Source organism: Eriocheir sinensis, unplaced genomic scaffold (assembly GCF_024679095.1).
Source record: "Eriocheir sinensis breed Jianghai 21 unplaced genomic scaffold, ASM2467909v1 Scaffold1286, whole genome shotgun sequence".
NCBI classification, from domain to species: Eukaryota; Metazoa; Arthropoda; class Malacostraca; order Decapoda; family Varunidae; genus Eriocheir; species Eriocheir sinensis.
The window spans coordinates 18,696-40,290 of NW_026110613.1; the positions used below are offsets into that span (position 1 = coordinate 18,696).

The window sequence follows — 21,595 nt, forward strand, 5'->3', positions numbered from 1 at the left end:
AGAATTTTACAGTTATGTTCAACAATGGGCGGTATTACAAGTTGGATCCGAGAAGTTTCGGGTCCCTACAGAGTTGGTTTAGGGTCCGATATAATGAATCCAAGAAGTTTTGGGACCCTACGGAGTTATTCATCCCGAACTCTGTAGGGACCCTGAACTTCTCGGATTCAACTTGTAATATGTTCCCTAAGTCAAACTCTGTAAGGACCCCAAAACTTCTCAGAATCAACTTGTAATATGAATATGGCTCACAGTTCCATGTCAGTCATGAATATATGTTACATACACACATAATAAACTTAACTCACCAGAACAACAATGCCGATGGATAGCGACTCCTCCTGAGACTACAGCCACAGCAGCAGTAGCTCACCACACACTTGTGTTCCGTCATTCTGCAAGCAGCAAGAGCCCAATGAGGTGAGTTTGTAAAAGCTTAAATCATCAAATGTCCCTGACCCACACACCACCAGCACTAGCTATTGTCCCTTTCCTTTTCTTCATCTTCATATTATTATTATTAAATTTTTATCATTATTTTTTCTTATTAACATTATTATTATTATTGCTACTACTTATTGTTATTATATATACACTACTGCTACTACTACTACCACCTAACACTTACTGTTAATATACTACTACTACTACTACTACTACTACTACTACTACTACAACTACTACTACTACTACTACTACTGCTGCTGCTTTCTACTATTACTGCTACTACTACTATTATTATGGTTATTACTAGTACTACTACCACTACCACTACAGGTAACTTTCGATTTACGCGAGTTTGGTTTACGCGTTTTTTAAATAACGCGGGGTCAAAAATCCAAATAAATGTTTAATTTACACGTTTTTTTCACTTATACGCGATATTTTATGGAGTGGCCACCAGATGTCTCACGCAACTGGACTCACACGGTGCCGCGGCCACACAGCTGAGCTCAGTTCTTCCCGCGCGTTACTTGAATAACAATACAGTACCCACGCTGCCACGCTACTCAACAATAGAGGTGATCAGGTACCGGTACCAGTACCGGTACTAACGGTACCAGCTATACGGTACGGTACCGGTACCAGACTGCTCGGTACCGGACCAATACTAGCCAGTCGCTCACGGTGTCCCTCATTTCTTCCTCACACGAGTGAGGCTGAGACTGGGTGCCTGAGTGGATATCTCGGTGATATGGATATTCTCTCTCTCTCTCTCTCTCTCTCTCTCTCTCTCTCTGATTTACGCGACCTCTTCATGACACAATACTGCGTAAATCGAGAGTTACCTTTATTAAGATAGCCTTTACATGCGCTTGAAGAGCCTGATGTCTTTTAATATACCTGAAATGAACTATCAGTTAATGAATTTGAAAAACAATAGATCGTTCTAGCATGATGTGACTGTTATTTGATAAAAGTTTGTCTTTTCCTGTGCTTGTATGTTAGATAATCGATGCAATGAGGAAGTGGGTCGATGACCAGAGCCAGCCCTCTTTAGAAAAGACTCTTGAAGTGCAAGAGGAAATATTAGAAAGCTTTAAAAGGTTGTGGTATGAGAGTTATCTACTCAGCTTAAGAGAACATAACAGAAACCTATATCAGTCAACTTGGGAAAACAAAATTAAAATAGGAGATATTGTTCTGATTAAAGCTTTAAATAAACCCAGACCCTTCTGGTTAATGGGCACTGTCTTGCAAATTATTAAGGGATTGGATAATAAAGTAAGAACAGTCAAGGTCAAACAAGGTAATGGAGCTGTAGAATTTCATTCTATATGTAACCTTTATCCGCTGGAGCTCACTATAACTCATCCGGGTAGAGATTGGTATATGACGAGGGGGCCTCCCACAATAATGCCGACCCCACCCAGAGTGGCGGTGATCGTGTCGGGGCGCCTCGGCCCAAAAGGAAGGCTACAGAGCGGTTTAACAAAATGCTTAGGGATAATTTAAATAACTTGTAAATATCTTGGTTGTTTCAGTACTTCACCTACTAAGGCTGAAGACTTTAGAATAAATTTTGGGTAGAAGTTAGAATTATCAGGGTAAAAAATATGCTACACCTTCCAGGTGAGGATTGATTAAAAAATATGCCACACCTTCCAGGTGAGGATTGATTAAAAAATATGCTACACCTTCCCAGGTGAGGATGATTAGTAAAAATGCTATACCTTCCTACAAGGTGAGGAAAGGGTAAGGGCAAGTCGATTTGGATGAGATGTGCAACGATCTCGACCCCCCTTAGTTGCATTTCACTCTTTTTCTCTTACTAAGATTAGTCCCCATTTCTTATCTTTAAATAAATGAATAAATAAATAATTGAATAAATAATTACTCTAGACGGTTAATTGCGATTTGGGGAATCGCAATCTCCTCTGGGAAATGTGTTAGGAATTAGGTCAGTTAACCAGGGGATTAGACAAATTAACTATTTTCCTTATGGAACTAGTCTCGGGCCGAGAGTTCAAGCCAACTATGAGTATCGTCCGAGCTCAAATAAGCCTTGTATGGTACTTAAATACTTCGCTCATCGGCTCCAGACCGAGACAGAATTACCTTATTCAATGCCTGAAGACTAAACACATTTACCATGAAAGGAATAACAATAGTTCAGTGTTTCCTTTCATGAAATAATAAATAATTGCCCTTGCGGAATTATGATTAAAGAGCAAGGATAAATCAACCGATCGAAAGCCACGCCATTTGGCGAGGGAAATTCAAAATACCTCTTCAGACCCACGTGGTTGGCTTTCGCCCCATAACATCAACTGCTTTCAAGCAGTTAACACATCAGCACTTGCAGCTCCCCCCATTAACTCGCGGCAGTGCTTATTTATACTTAGTCTCGAGGACTACAGGACTCCTCTAGGACGAACTTCAAGAGACCACTTCTTTTGAAACCCCTTCAAAAGATAAGTGCCCTCCTACAGTGATTACAAATAGGTATTACTATCAGGCCTGTTAGGATTATCGTTGTAACGCTGGGAGGCGCTTGCAGGGAAAGCCCGGCAGCATATTTCTGGACTGTACCACAGTACTGCGCGCTGCAGTGAGAACGGATGGAAGACACCGTTTGAGGAGAGACTTAACTAGACCTCGCCGACGCTCACCTTACCTCTCTCTCTCTCTCTCTCTCTCTCTCTCTCTCTCTCTCTCTCTCTTATTATGCACATGATGGATGTGTGTGTGTGTGTGTGGGTGTGGGTGTGTGTGTGTGTGTGTGTTTCTCTCTCTCATTATGCACATGTGTGTGTGTGTGTGTGTGTGTGTGTCTCTCTCTCTCTCTCTCTCTCATTATGCACATGATGTGTGTGTGTGTGTGTGTCTCTCTCTCTCTCTCTCCCCATTATACATGATGTGTGTGTGTGTGTGTGTGTGTGTGTGTGTGTTCACACACACTCACACACACACACACACAGACACACACACACACACACACGCACACACACAGAAGCGATACGAAAACACACACACACACACACACACACACACAGAAGCGATACGAAAACACACACACACACACACACACACACACACACACACACACACACACACACACAGAAGCGATACGAAAACACACACACACACACACACACACACACACACACAAACACACAGAGAGAGAGAGAGAGAGAGAGAGAGAGAGAGAGAGAGAGAGAGAGAGAGAGAGAGAGAGGTTAAGGTGAGCGTCGGCGAGGTCTAGTTAAGTCTCTCAAACGGTGTCTTCCATCCGTTCTCACTGCAGCGCGCAGTACTGTGGTACAGTCCAGAAATATGCGGCCCGCACATTCGATGTTTGCTGGGTACCTGTTTCTGACGCCTAACTATTGCCAAGAAACATCAGAATCTAACTCTTTCAACGATAACTATAAATTAGTTTCGTTATAGGAGCCCAGAAGACAGTTTGGGGGTAGGAAATCGGGAAATATAATCGGCTAAGTACGACAATATGGCAACATTGAGGCTGTAGCTCCGAGGCCAGAGGCAGCGCGCACGCCTTCTTGAGGGTATCAGGTACCTGAAGTAGCATACTTTTACTGCGCAAAGCAGGTTATGTCACTTATTGTGACTTAGTGAGCTTTCATATTTATCCATTTGTGTATATTTCATGGTGACAAAACTTAAATTACTAGTTTCATTTTTATTAGTGACACGAATATGTGACTTTTTCACAATAGAATTTCATTCTAATAAGTGAATCAGATCCCACAGAATTATTACCAATGTGTGTATGAATGAATACAAAGATAAGCACATACTTTGATTTAACTCTAGGATGTCTTGTGGATCATTGATAAATAAAAACAAAATATCCGGATAGGCCACTAGCCCGTTACCTTCAATGGCCCCCCAAAACAGTCCCTGCGCCAAGTTTGTACCCCACATTTTGGTGATGTTAGGTGTGCCTATTTAGAATATGATAACCTCACGTTTCCCCTTCCTTCGCTTCCCTTAGTTTTCTGTTTTATTATCTTTTTCCTCCCATTCAGTTTTTTTTTTTTTTTACTTATTCAAGAGAGAGAGAGAGAGAGAGAGAGAGAGAGAGAGAGAGAGAGAGAGAGAGAGAGAGAGAGTGGCCCTGACACTCCCCCCAGCGGCGGGCCGTTGCCCGCTCATCGACATTATATGTACTCATTTACAATATGTAAGATGTAAAAATAAAGAAAGAAAGAAAAAAAGAGAGAGAGAGAGACGACTTACTCATCTGATGAGAGTGCGTCAGACCTCTTTCTCTGGATGTTGTTATTATTTTCATAGGCAGCGCCGTTGCCGTGTCAAGTGTAGGCCAAATGTCCCTTAGCGACAAGGTCTGCAACGTTTGTGTCCTTCAGAATAGCTACTAAGTTTTTTATATGTTACTTTTGATTACATTTTAGGGTAAATAAGAGAGGCCGAAGGTAGAACAGAGTATTGAAAAGGTTACTGCATGTATAAGAAACCAAAGGAAATTGTTTTGCTGTCGTTCTTTTATACTGTTCGTGACTCAATGTGTCATGTGGTGGATCAAAAGGTCAAGGGTTCGTGAGACACTCCTTCAAAGGCTCGGTGTTTACTGTCACGGCTTGTTGTGATTCATTTTAATGGTTCTCTGTGATTGTGGTAATTACCTTTTACTTTTTTATTGTGAATCTTCAAACACGTCGTACAGAATGTGTGTCAGTTTAATACTCTGTATAGAAGATTCTTCCTGAGGAGCAGCCACAACACTGCTTCATGACGTTACTGTCCGCACCACTGATTGTTTGTGATAGTCTTTCACACACACACACACACACACACACACACACACACACACACACACACACACACAAATAAAATAAATAAAATAAAATAAAAAAATAACATACGGAGCTCTGTAGTGTAATGGCTGGCGCGCTCGCCCAACAACCGAGAGGTCCTGGGTTCGATTTTCAAGGAGTAGTGACGGCTGGTCAGTCTCATTTAATCAAGTTTCTCAAAATTTTTGACCTGCGACCCCTCCAAATCACTTGCAGCATATTGTTGCGACCCCCCTCCCCCCCAACATAGTGTTTCCGACAATCTAATACACAAATGCTTCTCTCTGATCATCAAGCCATATATATATATATATATATATATATATATATATATATATATATATATATATATATATATATATATATATATATATATATATATATATATATATATATATATATATATATATATATATATATATATATATATATATATATATATATATATATATATATATATATATATATATATATATATATATATATATATATATATATATATATATATATATATATATATATATATATATATATATATATATATATATATATATATATATATATATATATATATATATATATATATATATATATATATATATATATATATATATATATATATATATATAAACTTTGATCTGATGTATTTTCACATTCCAGAAATCTTGCAACCCCTCAGAATCATCTCGTGACCCCGAGTTTGGCTTCGTTTAATCCGTGCCCCCTGTCCACCCAGCAGGGTAGTACCGGGTGTCAGACGGGGAATGTGTCGGTTTCAGTCGGTCGAGGTTACTGGGTGGTGATCGCGAGTCTATCGCGTGGTTAGACCGTGGTGAAACACACACACACCACCTCGTTCTGTGAGGGAGCAGCAACATGGACTGCACTCAACTAATATGAACAGACTGGGTCAGGAAGACTGAGCTTGCAGCGTACTCAGTGACCTGCAAAAGTCTGGAGGAGAGGCGAAGGAAGCCGAAGCACCAAGGCAGCAAGGCGGGAAGTAGGGGGAGAGGGAGAGGGGCTAAAGGAGGAGCTCTACTGTCACCCTCAACCGCCTCGGGTTACAAAAGGAGTGCGTCTTACAAATTCACAGACAAGTAAGTGTTGAGGATAGTTGTGAGTTGTGACGTTACGCCGGAATTTTCTTGAAGACTTTAATACCCAACTACCTCCCAAGGCACTTAAAATATAGCGCATGGCTTTCATGTATCATTTTCCACCTGTCGCCCTCTTTCTTCTGTAGCAAGTTATCTCACCACTTGTTATCAATCCTCACTTGCTGCTATCTTTGCTCCTATATATTGATCTCTTACCTAGTCGTTTGATTTCAGAAATTTACGAGGCGGCGTGGGTGCCTGGGGAAACCTGGAGAAAGTAAACCGTGAAAAAAAAAATGTCGCATTACTGGCCCCGTGTCCCGGAGTAATGTGTTCTTACCTACCACAGGCTCAAGGACCAATGTGACGGAGATGAGCACCGAAGCCACACGCAGCTATAACGTATGCCCCCAACATGACCTTTACCTGTTATCTCTTTCCGGTGAAGACAGCAATATGTTAGTCATGCCATCACAATCGTAGAGGGTGCTACCCACTCATCCTGTTTACGTCCTCTGAGGCTCTTTCGTGGGGAGAGAGAGAGAGAGAGAGAGAGAGAGAGAGAGAGAGAGAGAGAGAGAGAGAGAGAGAGAGAATGGTTTTCCCTTCTCCCCTCCCCTCACCCTATCCACCAGCGCTGTGAACCCCCCCAGTCCCTAGTCTCTTCGCCACCCCGTGCCGCCTCTGCCTCACCTCCTCTACCTCCAAGCAACAAGTGACCGACCCACGCTATAATACATTCCTCCTCACTCCCCCCCACCCCACCCCTCACCCAACACACACTCCTTCCCGACGCCTCACGCTTCTCACATACCCACGCCACCAAGGCCAAGCGTCTCCTCAACTACCGCCCGCCCTTCCCTCCGAGCGTTTTTACAACTGCCGCCCTTCCCTCCACGTGCCCGCCCACTCTCACTAGCGTCCTCTCAACCGCCGCCTTCCTTACTAGCGTCTTTCAGAACCTCCTGTCCTCCTCTCTTCCTTATTAGTGTCGTTTACAACCTTCGCTCTTCCTTACTAGCCTTCACAACCTTCACCTTTTTCACTAGCGTCTTTTACAACCTTCGCTCTTCCTTACTAGCCTTCACACCCTTCTCCCTTCCTTACTAGCGTCTTTCACAACCTTCGCTCTTCCTTACTAGCGTCTTTCACAACCTCCTCCCTTCCTTACTAGCGTCTTTTACACCCTCTGTTTTTCCTTACTTTAATAGTCTTCACAACCTTCACCCTTCCATACTAGCCTTCACAACCTTCACCCTTCCTTACTAGCCTTCACACCCTTCGCCTTCCTTACTAGCCTTCACATCCTTCGCCTTCCTTACTAGCCTTCACATCCTTCGCCTTCCTTATCAGTCTTTAGTACATCCTCTTTTCTTACTAGCGTCATCACACCTGCCAACCTTTCTTTTTAACATCATCACAACTTCCAACCTTCCCTCCAAACGTCTTTACAATATTCGTCCAACACAATAATTCTTTTCAACATCACATCCGCTTGGAAAGTCTCAGAACAACATGATGGCGGAGTATACAGCGCTGTGATATACTTTAGTGGAAAAAAATAGTTGGATAGAAATGAAATAATGCGGAATGAAGTAAACGTGTTATGCTGGAAAATTGTGGTTGCGTTCCTCGTGTAACCGCCCCTTTGAAGACGGTTTAAGTTTGAATTCCGACTCGACCAAGAAGGGCACACCCAAGCGGCCCAACCCAAGCAGTAAAATTGTTCACCTTTCCCGAATCCTCAGTCCTCGCGCAGGCCCACCAGCTTGCCTGCCTTCTCCCAACCAAAGTTAAAGCCAACTTCCCCGGTTCAACCATGACTCTTCAGACTGTCAGTGTATTTGCTGCGAGATTTTAATATGTCGTGAATCGATGCTGACATATGTTGTGTAATTATATATTTTTTTCCTTTCTGGGGCCCCTTGCTTCGTAATGGTATGCCCGACAAATTGTCCATCTGTATTTCCAAGGTCTTGCTCTGGATCATGCTTATTCTATTCTTTCATGTGTTCGCGCTGTCAAGATATCTCTGAATTATCATACGTGCACCCTGATAGCGTAGAGAGAGAGAGAGAGAGAGAGAGAGAGAGAGAGAGAGAGAGAGAGAGAGAGAGAGAGAGAGAGAGAGAGAGAGAGAGAGAGAGAGACACACACACACACACACACACACACACACACACACACACACACAATTAATAGAAAATTACACATAATGACCTACAAACTAACACATGCACTGCACAGTAATGCTTCCCCCCCGACACCAACATGCTACAGCTAAATTTGAAAGTATAATGAAGTACTCGAAACAAACTACTGTATACATCAGCTTATGTCTCAAGGCAGGATCTACAATTAAGATACCAACAGTAATTAATGCTTTCCATATTCAATTATTTATGGCTGGGGCAAATGCTCAGAAGCTGCCCCGACGTCGTTCAGTCGCGTGAATTTATGAATCCAGGTGTGCACAGACATTCTTGTAGGATATGGACGTAATGCATAACACCACAGTGTTCTTAGTTTAAATATTTAGGAGACCATTTTCAGAGCTTCTCTTGTGAGGAAACAGCAGTCGCGCCACGGCCGCCGCCAGAGTAAGCTACGCTTTCGTGAATATTATCCGCAGTTGCTCTCTGAACACCATCTTCACATGCATATCTCATGAAATGCATCAATTGAACACTAATTCTACTTTGTTTAGCAACTCCACATAGACTACCGATTGTAGGTGGCGTACGGCTGGGAAAAAATAAAGGTTGGGGTTGTGGTCCTAGATGGAAGGGAAGGGTGCGAACGCCCACTTTCTGAACCGGGGTCACTAGTGACTACTCAACAGTTTTGCTCGAAAGTCTCGGAGAAGCACTTGAATGGGCCATTTGGAGTGGTATTTCAAAGCACACTAACACACATCAAAGGTATAGGAGATACACACCTGAAGGCGGTTATTCCCAAAGTTCCAAACTGCGAGAGAGGAGACGCACACGCACTCTTGTATCTTGTCCGAACGCTTCTGACTTACTGTCCTTCCTTTTTCACTACGCCAGCGAGTAGCGACGCCACTCCCACTATACCTCGTCACCGCTCGCGCTCGTCCACCGCCAGGTTTGCGTGGGCTTGCGAGTTGCCTAGTCTTGGGAGCAGCTGTAGATACCTCCTAATTCATATGAGCCTTAAATCGTCAAGTTTATATAGAGCGAAAACCGTAAAATACTTATATGTAGGCTTAAATTATTGTTTTTATTATTGTTATTCCCTTTTTGTCTTCTTTTTCCCTCCCTTTTCCTGATTGTCCTAATTTCTCAACTCTTATCGATCCCTGTTGCTCCCTCTTTTTTTTCCCGACCCCTCCCCCCTCTTTTTTTTTTTCCTTTCCTCTTTCCCATATCAAGAAAAAATAGCCAGAGAGAGAGAGAGAGAGAGAGAGAGAGAGAGAGAGAGAGAGAGAGAGAGTTAATTAGATGAATGGGAGAAAAAAGGGCGCGTTTCAGACCATTGACCCCATTTTCCTTACCCCCCTCTCTGTTGAATTTCTTTTATTTTCTCGTTCCTCCTTTCCTTAGCTTTAGTGTTAAGTCGCTTACCCTCTGTATTTTTCAAACCTCTTTGGCACTGGTCATAGAGGGAAAGGAAGATATTTCTGATCATAAGTAAACGTCAGGAGAGATCGACTCACGGAAGCGCAGATATCATAGTTTTTCGGCATCACATGTGTATTATTTTGTGGGTAAATATACCAAAAAGGGGCGAAATAGAGTTGGCGGAACTGAATAAACTTATCTGATGAATCGATGGTTTATTGTTTGCAAAGTTATACAACAGAGGAAAACTAAACTTGTCAACAACAGGAAAATAAGTGATATCCGTAAATTTAGCATGGACACAATCGAAGAAGCTTTGAAAAGGAAAAAAAATGAGGTTTTGTCATTTATATATATATATATATATATATATATATATATATATATATATATATATATATATATATATATATATATATGATCATTATGGAGTCGCACACACACACACACACACACACACACACACACACACACACACACACACACGACGAAGTATGTGTTCTCTCCAACTTCCACCTCTTGGTAGTTTGGGTTTACAGCATTGGCTTCCGAAGGCGATGGTAAAGGAGATAAAAAATGTACATAATTAAAGTACATGAAACCAGATCCCGACAAAGCTAGCCCAAACTGCAGCTTTAATCTCTAAATGGCCAACTAGCAATTGTCATCACTAATGGGGATTTTATCCTCCCCCCCTCCCCCCTCCCGAAAAATAAAAGAAAAACACTAACTTATAACGTAGCAAAATCGCTATTTGGTAGCCTTGATTCACATCTCGCTGGACGCCGCGGGCAGCAACTCGCGGCGAGGGAGTCGTACCGCGCTTCAGTTCAGCGCTAACAGTAAAGGACAAGGTAAATTATCCCATGTACACACACAGTAGGTAAGACGAGCGATGCCTCTGTCAAGATTTAGTCCACCGCAAAAAAAAAAAAAAATAAAAAAAAAAAACTATGGCATGGTTTATGGGCGGGGTTCGGGTGGTGGTGGGAAAGGAAGAGTGTTTCGGTGCGTAGGAACCCAACTAAAGTGAGGCCCCTACGATCCTTGCTCGGAAGTTTGCTGCTTCGTGGTGGCGGGACCTTTAGGTCGGAGGATTGAAGAGGCGCCAGTGGGGAGCTGAAAAAAAGACAACACACACACGCACACACACAGACACACACACACACACACACACACACACATACACACACTGCGACAAGAACTCCTACATTTATTTTTTTTATTTTTTTTATAATTACGACCAGTTGTTCATTGATGCCGTGCACATCCCTGTGGGTGGGTGTGGTTGTAATGACACAACCTCTAAGAAGGGATGGGCTGTGGCGGGGAAGGAGGGGTGGAGGGGACGTTCGCCTTGGTCACGTAAGTAGCCTGAACCATCTCTAGATGGGAAAAAAATCAAATTACATGTAGATTTTTTTATATCTTTTGTGCTTGTGGGTTATTGGTGTCTACCAGTTTTATTTACTAAAACCACATTTTTAAGTCAAACATTTTTTTTTTTCGATATACATACTAAAAAACAATATATACACATTCAGCGTGCCTGGCCCTGGTGAATATAAAGTGATAGATTATGGAACACTTTATTCCCCGTCAATTTGTCTTCAGCAATGAACCCATCAGTTGTAGAGTTACATAATCTTGTGCAAGTCATGTACCTCCACCCTTGAAAAATAGTTAAATGTCTTCACATCTGTTTATGAACGCCAGATCAGAACTGTAACGTAGCTACAGCATGATGAAGCGCCTTTTTATTTCCATTTAAAATGTTAATACTATAATACTTGTATTATCGGTTATGGGTGTATTTCGAAAAAAAAACAGTAAAATGATGGTATAATGTATTTTGGTGTCTTCAAATATGCCTGCCATTACTATTTCCCCTAATGTAGAGACAAATTAACAGAAACAAAATTGAGGAAGGCCTATTCGAAGGATGGGAGGCACGGAAACGTTGAAAGGGAAGGAAGGGGGACAAGATAAATCTCCTGCATGATCCTGTATCTTCTACTTCTGCAACTTCATTTGTTCCATATTACATGAACGTTCAAAGATGAGTTTTAAGCTGACGTTTTATAGCCACTTGCCTCAACTTCTTAGTCCCTTGAAGAATTATGGAAGGAGAGGGACGGAAGGCCTTGGAGCTGCCTATATATAGTGTTTGAGTCACAGACCATCCCTTTCCGTGCCGCTCGGTGACTTCATGATAATTTCTTGTGGTGGAGTAGAGATGGTTAGTAGTAGTAGTAGTAGTAGTAGTGGTAGTAGTAGTAGTAATAGTAGTGGTAATAAGAGAAGTAGTAGTAGTAGTAGTGATGGTGGTGGTGGTGGTGGTAAAACAAACCGCAATAACAATGAAAAGGAGGTGTAGTAGATCGGTCCTCGGTCAGTCATGTAGCCACGCTGTTGGTTGTTTGGTGACGTGGGTCTGATGGACAGTATGGATTCAGTTTTATGACTCCTCCACTCTATCTATCTATCTGTATCTGTCCACCAATTTTTTTTATATCTATAATAAGCTTATCAGATTAATTTTTACCGTCTTTTCTTCAAGGTATATGTGGTTCCTCAAGGTTGCTGTGGTCGTAAGCATATGTAAGCAAATCAACATGTATGATTTTTAGTATGGAGTCTAATTAGTGTCTTTGTTACAATTCTACTTTCTTCCATCACAGTATCGCCCGTCAATCAGTAGCACAGAGAACAACAGCACCGGCAACAACAACAACAGCAAAAGAACAAGCAAGATCCACACATCAACCGCAACATCACCACCAGTCATCTATAAAGGACGTTGGCAGGTAAGTTTCTATTTTAAACCTTTTATTTCCTCAAAGGCTGAAGCGACGGCATCACAGCAAACTTGAAATTCTTTGGTAGAATATGTCACTTAACCAGTAAAGTGATAAGTTCCATGCTATACGCCGACATGTCATCATCTCCCCACTTCTCCAATACCTTTTTTTCACCACCGATTGTTTTTTTACATGACTGTGCTAGTTTCCATGGTACGTCAAATCTAGTCTGTGTTTGGGCGTCTAAGGATATAATGTTGTGTCCTAGCTTACCACGTGCCGGAACGGAACCTGTACAGCGACTTCCCAAGTCACAACTCGTTTGTCAAGCAAAAAAGCACTCAGGCGCCACTATGAATCAGGTGACGAGGCTCCGTTATATATTTTTACCCTCAGACAAGAGGGACCAAAACAGTTTTCCCCTGAATACTCTTATACGTTCTATAAATACACTACTGCAAGTAAGAAAATATGTAATAGTCTCTGACATCCCTTAACTCGTCTGTATAAGAAAAAGTAAATATGAAGGTTGCCGAACTTTATTTTAAATATAATAAGAAAAATATTTTGAACTAACATAGCCATTAGTGCATCCAGTTACAGTCAGTTAGATGTAAACGCCCTCGTACTGTTTAAACTGATATGTTCAATAGTCATCAGATAAGTAACCTCGATGTCGTAAAGTCTAGGAAAAGCTCATCCGGTTTGGTGAGTTTGCTAAACCGTAACAATAGTGTCATTGTTCGTTCACACACACACACACGTGGTGATGTGGAACAAAGCATACACAGCTAGGGGCTTGACAGACAATATAGTTCCAACCTTGCTAAGCCCGAAAGAATTTTGCGCTGTTACCATACCCTCATTGAGCAAGAGGATGAGATGTGTGGTATGTGAGGCCTCAGCTGCAACCATAGACCCGTGAATATGTAGCTCCAAGCTATTGGCGATAGCGAGTCAAGCACGTGATGAGTTACTGGGTTCTCATGGAGGAAGTGTTGGCGCTTAGAAGACTTCGTTTCAAATGGTTTTATGTCATATTGTCGTTTTGTGTTCCCTGTGATGGGTCTGCGTGGGATATGAACACATCCCAAGGCGTTGAAAGGGAGGGTAGATATGAGTGTCGTTGAGTGACGCCTTCAGCAACAGTGTTTGAAGGTCATCAGGAAGAGGGTCCTGCACACCTGCACCCACGCTCTCCACTACCGCCCACACGTGCCACCACCACCACCCTCGCCCACTACCACCGCCTACGCCCACCACCACAGCTCACATTCACCACCACCTCCCATTGCCCTGTCCATTCACCTCCACCGCCCAGCACCTCCAGTCCTCCACCATCAGCGCCACCCCTATGCCGACATCCCTCCACCTCCACCATCAGCGCCACCTCCACCGCCCTGCATCTCCTCCACCACCGTCATCCCCCCACCACCGCCCCCCCCCCCCCCCCCATCAGCGCCACCACCACCGACATCCCTCCTCCTCCACCGCCCAGCACCCCCATCATCATCACCACCACCACCACCACCGACATCCCTCCTCCACCGCCCAGCACCCCCATCATCATCACCACCACCACCACCGACATCCCTCCACCACTTCCACCCCTCAGCATCCCTCCACCATCAGCGCCACCAACACCGACATCCCTCCACCTCCACCGCTCAGCATCCTCCACCATCAGCGTCACCAACACCGACATCCCTCCACCACCTCCACAGCTCAGCATCCCTCCACCATCATCACCACCACCACCACCGTCATCCCTCCACCACCTCCACCGCTCAGCATCCCTCCACCATCAGCGTCACCAACACCGACATCCCTCCACCACCTCCACCGCTCAGCACCTCCTCCACCATTAGCATCACCACCACCGACATCCCTCCACCACCTACACCGCTCAGCATCTCCTCCACTTCACAACACCACCACCGTCACCACCACTTTCACCTCCCATCACCGCCGCTCACCACCTCCACCTTCACCCACTGCCACAAAGAAGGCTCGACATCTGCATACAAAATACCAATCACTGATCATGACTCGAAATATTCCTCATTACCAATACAAGTCATGGAGCTCACCTGCTGGCTCCTTGAGAACTTAAGATACAGTCTGCAAGAGGCTAGCTTTCCTACACAAGGCAGCTCCACTAAATCTACAACCACCTTTTTTTAACCATTTTACAGCTATATCATGTGTGTGTGTGTGTGTGTGTGTGTGTGTGTGTGTGTGTGTGTTGTTCAGCAAGGGTCTGACCACCTGGACTCAAGATCGCCAGCCAGTACTCTCCCCGGAAGAGCTTGGTGTGCATATTGCTGGATCAATGGGAACGGTTGTGTAGGAACTATGCACTTGGAAATTGTGGACGCAAGATATGCTGCCACCCTTCCCTCTCTTATACAAACAATGGTGCAGCCAGGATCCGTAACTCACACTGATGGAAGGGGGCATACAGTTCAAGGTCCGGGCCTAACACACTGCGCGGTTGTCTCCATTCACTGGCGTCCACACTCAAACAATGTAATCCTATTGGAACACACGTTAATCTCACGTCAAGATGGTACGAGGCTGCAGGAATTACTTATTGTATTTATGATTCATGTGATGTATAATGTACATGTGTTTGTATGACTCTACGTGTGGCGACACCCGGTCGGTGTCGCACAACAGGATGTCTAACAACACGTCATACAGGTACATTATAATATAAACATTACATCATCCCCTCCACCCATTATTTCAGTGATGAAAAAATTACATTATGAAGAGATCAACTTTTCATCACTTCGGGGTCTGAAGAGAAATATGGGTAAATAGATGATCATATACATCATTATAAGATCAATCACGTCACATGAATTCATAGATTTTACACATTACAATATTCTTCACATCGAAACGTGAACGTGAGTGTGTGTGTGTATGTGTGTGTGTGTGTGAAGGGGGGCAGATTCTTCACTTGGCAGCATTGTGGAGATTCTTCATATGATCCGGTGGTGGTGATCGTGTATCGTTCACAGAAAATAGTTATCGTACGTCTGCCCGGCCTCTTGTGTGGATGCTTCTCTCCCGCCACGCCCTTTTCTGGGGAGCCAACCCAACCGCGACGGACGAGGGCCTCCCCACGGTCCCACCAGCGATTATGGTTGCTAAGCACTGCACGGAAGTCATGGGTGCCGTGGTTGCCTGGCTACTCTCACTTTCACGGATCCATCACTCATACCAAGGGATCTCAGCACTAGTTCGGCTTAAGTGTTTTTTGGGGAGAAGTTTTTAATATAATGGTGATGCATGCATGTTTTGACTATTGTGTTCACTTTTCATACGCTCAAGTCCTTGCATTCGTATCTGCATATAGGCCTGTGTTAGGAAGTGCTTCATTTCGGTGTTTCGCTGCAATTTCAGTGAAAGCGTCGGGCGCACCGTGGAAACTCGATCTTGAGGCGTGGCATTGGCACCCCTGATAATGGTTGTGATGGGTGGACGTGGGCTCCCTCAAGTAGAACCAGCTGTGTGCGTGTGTGTGTGTGTGTGTGTGTGTGTCATAATAACGAGAGGAGAATAAAATTTACGAGTGACACGAGGCGGCATCCAAATGAAGCCGCTCGAAAACACGCTAGGCGGCTAGTTTGATGCGTATGATTCAAGATTATTATTATTATTTTTTTTTTTATAATTAATAACTTTCCGAGAAATCTTTCTGCGAGAGGAGAAATGTCGCTATTCTCAGACGATTTTGCTTCTCACGTCAGCTATTTCCAGCGGCCGAAAAGGAGATCAGTCGGGTTCTAGTGACTGTTCTTTTAAGTTCATGGTAAGAGAAGGGTCAAACTACCACCAGGATCATTCAACTCCCCATGGAAATGCCCAACACTCCTTCGAAAACCTTGTCAAATGTGTGAGTTTGGGCGCCGGAAAAGATTAAGAATATATGACCCATAGTTTCGGACAAAATCTTCAAACCACACTGCCTAACACTTTTTCTTCGATAGTGATTTGATCCATTGATGACGAGGATGTGGTTGTGTAATAATAGCCTGGACTACACGCTCACTAATTAAGAGATTTCACTTACGTATGTGTCTATGCCTCTATTGTGTCTCGGTTAAGGGCTCACATTCTCGGTATCGGTCGCGACCGTCCCGATGACTCCCGATAAGCCGATCGGGGCCTGACCGCCGACAAATAGGCAATAATCCCTGACCGGCGGCTTACCGCCGGTAAGCCGGCGGTTTACCGGCGGTAGACCGGCGACCATATACGATTTTCGATTTCTTAGACCGGCGACTGCTGCAGGTCAGTCGGCGGTAGACCGCCGGCCTACCGGCGGCAGACCGCCGGTCTACAGGCGGCAGTCCTGCTGCACATCGACGATCAAACACTTTCTTTGCATTTTCATATTTATAATTACCTCCTAAATAGCTTCATACCAAAATTCATTCTGTGCATAAAACTCTCTCTCTCTCTCTCCTTTCACCCATTCCTCTTCCTCCTTTTTCATCTCTTTCCACCCTCTCTCCCTTCTTTCCTCACTCTCCTCCATCCTCCCTCTCTCTTCCTCCTTCTCTCTTCCTCCTCCCACCTGTTCCTCCTTCCATTCCTTTCCTTCTCTCTCTCTCTCTATATATATATATATATATATATATATATATATATATATATATCTATATATCTATATATATATATATATATATATATATATATATATATATATATATATATATATATATATATATTCTTCTTCCTCCTTTATCTCATTCCTCTCTCTCTTCATTCGCTCCTACCTGTTCCTCTTCGTTTTCCCTCCTCCCCTCCCTCCTGTCAGACACAGGTGTTCACTGCGGTTTATCGCCGGTCTACTGGCGGTCTGCCGCCGGTCTGCCGTGGGTGTCGGTTGACCGCCGGTCGATCGGCGATATTTTCCACACCGCCGGTCGACTGGGCGCATCGCCGATATCTTTGAAAATTTTAAAGTTGACCGGCTGTGGTCGGCTGCGTCTACGGTCCTTAGGGTCGACCGGCGGTCTGCCGCCGACAATCCCCGATCTTACAGCCGGTCGACCGGCGACCGGTACCATAGACGCAGCCGACCACCGCCGGTCAACTTTAAAATTTTCAAAGATATTGGCGATGCGCCCGGTCGACCGGCGGTGTCGAAAAATGTCGTCGATCGACCGGCGGTCAGCCGCCGACACCCACGGCAGACCGGCGGCAGACCGGCGGTAGACCGCGAGTGAACACCTGTGTCTGACCTGGGGATCAGCGAGGGAGGAAGGAGGAAAACGAGAAGGAACAGGTAGGAGCGAGGGATGAAGAGAGAGGGAGATGAGATAAAGGAGGAAGAGGAATGGGTGAAAGAGAGAATATATATATATATATATATATATATATATATATATAGAGAGAGAGAGAGAGAGAGAGAGAGAGAGAGAGAGAGAGAGAGAGAGAGAGAGAGAGAGAGAGAGACAGAAGGGAAAGGAATGGAAGGAAGAACAGGTGGGAGGGAGTGAGGAAGAGAGAGAGAGGAAGGAAGAGAGAGAGGATGGAGAGAAAAAAGGAGGAAATGGGTGAAAGGAAAGAGAGAATGGAGAGAGAGAGAGAGAGAGAGAGAGAGAGAGAGAGAGAGAGAGAGAGAGAGAGAGAGAGAGAGAGAGAGAGAGAGAAGGGAAAGGAATGGAAGGAGGAACAGGTGGGAGGGAGTGAGGAAGAGAGAGGGAGTGAGGAAGAGAGAGGGAGGGATGGAGGAGAGTGAGGAAGGAAGGGAGAGAGGATGGAAAGAGATGAAAAAAAGGAGGAAGAGGAATGGGTGAAAGGAGAGAGAGAGAGAGAGAGAGAGAGAGAGAGAGAGAGAGAGAGAGAGAGAGAGAGAGAGAGAGAGAGAGAGAGAGAGAGAGTTTTATGCACACGAATGAATTTAGGTATAAAGCTGTTTAGGAGGTAATTATAAATATATGAAAATGCAAAGAAACGGTTTGCTCGTCGATGTGCCGCAGGTCTGCCGCCGGTAGGCCGGCGGTCTACCGCCGACTGACCTGCTGCAGTCGCCGGTCGGAGAAATCGAAAATCGTATATGGTCGCCGGTCTACCGCCGGTAAACCGCCGGTCTACCGCGGGCAGACCGGCGGTAAGCCGCCGGTCCGGGGATTATTGCCTATTTTGTCGGCGGTCAGGCCCCGATCGGCTTATCGGGAGTCATCGGGGACGGTCGCGACCGGGACCGGGAATGTGTGAGAGCCCCTTTATAAGAGAGAGAGAGAGAGAGAGAGAGAGAGAGAGAGAGAGAGAGAGAGAGAGAGAGAGAGAGAGGGGTGGGGGTATAGGCCTACACTACTATTGGCTATATGCCTAAATCGATCTTGTTTATACTGTCCGTCTGGGTAAACAAGGAGCAATGTTGAAAGTATAGGCTTCCAGGATAGGAGGGAAGGGAGGAAAATAAGTAAAAGCGGGAATGGGCGACAGGAAAATAATGGGAATCTCGCTAATGGAAAGACGACGTGAGGCCAGGGAGTGGCAACTCTCCCATATATACTCCTCGGTAGGGGTACCGGTACCAGTACCGGTACTAACGGTACCAGCTAAACGGTACGGTACCGGCACCAGATTGTTCGGTACCGGTACCAGTTGCTCGGATTTATTTATTGGATTTATTGATAATTCTTCATGTCCGATTTTTTTAGGTTGTTAATAATATTGTTATTGTTATTAGACTATGATCGAGTACATCCATAATAACTATACATGCTATTTTTTATTGAAAAATAAATATTCACTTCATTCAGAGAGAGAGAGAGAGAGATCACCACTTAGTAAGTGGATATCTCGGTGATATGGGAAGTGGGTACTCGATCATAGTCTAATAACAATAACAATATATATTAGCGTTTTCTAAAGACTCGTGGGACTCACTAACTTTTAACCCAAGACTTCGTTTTCTTTTTACTTGCCACTTTTAAATTCGTATGACTCGTTAACTTTGAGAGAGAGAGAGAGAGAGAGAGAGAGAGAGAGAGAGAGAGAGAGAGAGAGAGAGAGAGAGAGAGAGAGAGAGAGAGAGAGAGATCATATTTATCCAATAAAGCATTAACGAAAAAAGTTTGAATCCCTTGGCGAGAGTTTCTGGCTATAAAGAACTGCATGATGAATTATATAAGATGATTAAATATTGAGGTGTAGCAGAGAGAGAGAGAGAGAGAGAGAGAGAGAGAGAGAGAGAGAGAGAGAGAGAGAGAGAGAGAGAGAGAGAGAGAGAGAATCACCACTTAGTGAGTGGATATCTCGGTGATATGGGTAGGGACTGATCATAGTCTAATCAATAATATTTATTAGCAACCTGAAAAAGAATCGGACATGAAAATTATCCAGTAACTCCAATAAATAAATAAAATAATGGAAACGGAGCTGTGATGGAAACGGAAAGCAGGACAAAATGGTGGAACTTGGGAGACGGTCATGGGCAGTGATTCAGCGTCTACACACAGGGCTCATACCACATGGAGGCGGGCGAGCACCGAGCGACACTAAGATCCTAACGGCAATGCGCAGTGCCGAGGATCATTAAGCTTCCCTGAACCCAAGTGATCATGATGCTTCGCGGTACCAGTACCGATATCAGTTATCGATACCAGTACCGGCGAGTGATCATTGCTTCCCGGAACCCAAGTGATCATGATGCTTCGCGGTACCAGTACCGATAGCAGTTATCGATACCAGTATTGGCGAGTGATCATTGCTTCCTGAACCCAGTGACCATGATGCTTCGCGGTACCAGTACCGATAGCAGTTATCGATACCAGTACCGGTACCTGGTATCGATAACTGCTATCGGTACTGGTACCGCGAAGCATCATGATCACTTGGGTTCCGGGAAGCTTAATGATCACTCGGTGCCAGCTGTCTCACTGCCCCGCTGACCGTCTCCCCAAGTTCCCACCATTTTGTCCTGCTTTCCGTTTCCATCACAGCTCCCGTTTCCATTATTTGATTTATTTATTGGAGTTACTGGATAATTCTTCATGTCCGATTCTTTTTCTTTTTTAGGTTGCTAATAAATATTTTTATTGTTATTAGACTATGATCGAGTACATCCATAATAACTATACATGCTATTTTTTTTTTCGAAAAAATAAATATTCACTTCATTCAGAGAGAGAGAGAGAGAGAGAGAGAGAGAGAGAGAGAGAGAGAGAGAGAGAGAGAGAGAGAGAGAGATTTACATAGATTTACATAGAAAATTAGACCACACAGACCCCATGGTACAGACTAGGTGGTCTGTCCTTAAACCTAAGTGATTTTACATTAATCAGAAGGCTCCTAAACGTTGCATTTCTACTCTAGTTGATATTAAGTTGAAGGAAGAGAGAGGGTTTTCTTTACAGGAAATTTGTTTGGGAATTTCATCAAAGTCATTAAGAAAAAAAAAACTCCTTTGGGTACCGGTACCGGTACCGGTACTAACGGTACTTGAGTTTTCGGTACCGGTACTACCGGTACTCAAATTAACGGTACTTGCCCATCCCTACTCCTCGGGTGCGTATCCAACCCTCATCCCCCCCCAGTCCCCCCCCCCCCCCGTCTCTCTCTCTCTCTCTCTCTCTCTCTCTCTCACACACACACACACACACACACACCAAACTTGCTGATAGCAGCTGCAAAGTCCACAATATTATTTTTTTTCCTTGCTTGCTCATCCGGTTACACTTCCCCAAGTCTACATCTGTACCCTTCTTTGCTCACTCTAAAACATCCTTTCTTGCAGCTCCACTCTACTCCGCGACGGTAAGGCGTTTAAGAGTTACGTAACATGTAACAGCATTCTT

General features: G+C 44.1%; 1 long non-coding RNA gene across 2 annotated transcripts in view; it reads left to right on the forward strand.

The window, feature by feature from the left end:
* The first annotated feature begins 340 nt into the window (after positions 1-340).
* Positions 341-21,595, forward strand: part of LOC126989747 (uncharacterized) — a 43,251-nt gene continuing 21,996 nt past the window's right edge. The window contains exons 1-3 of one of the 2 annotated variants that reach the window (XR_007743665.1): positions 341-420; positions 5,943-6,382; positions 12,648-12,773. This is a non-coding gene — a long non-coding RNA (uncharacterized LOC126989747). Of the gene's footprint in view, positions 421-5,942; positions 6,785-12,647; positions 12,774-21,595 lie in introns of both variants that reach the window. The other variant, XR_007743666.1, reaches the window with a different exon arrangement.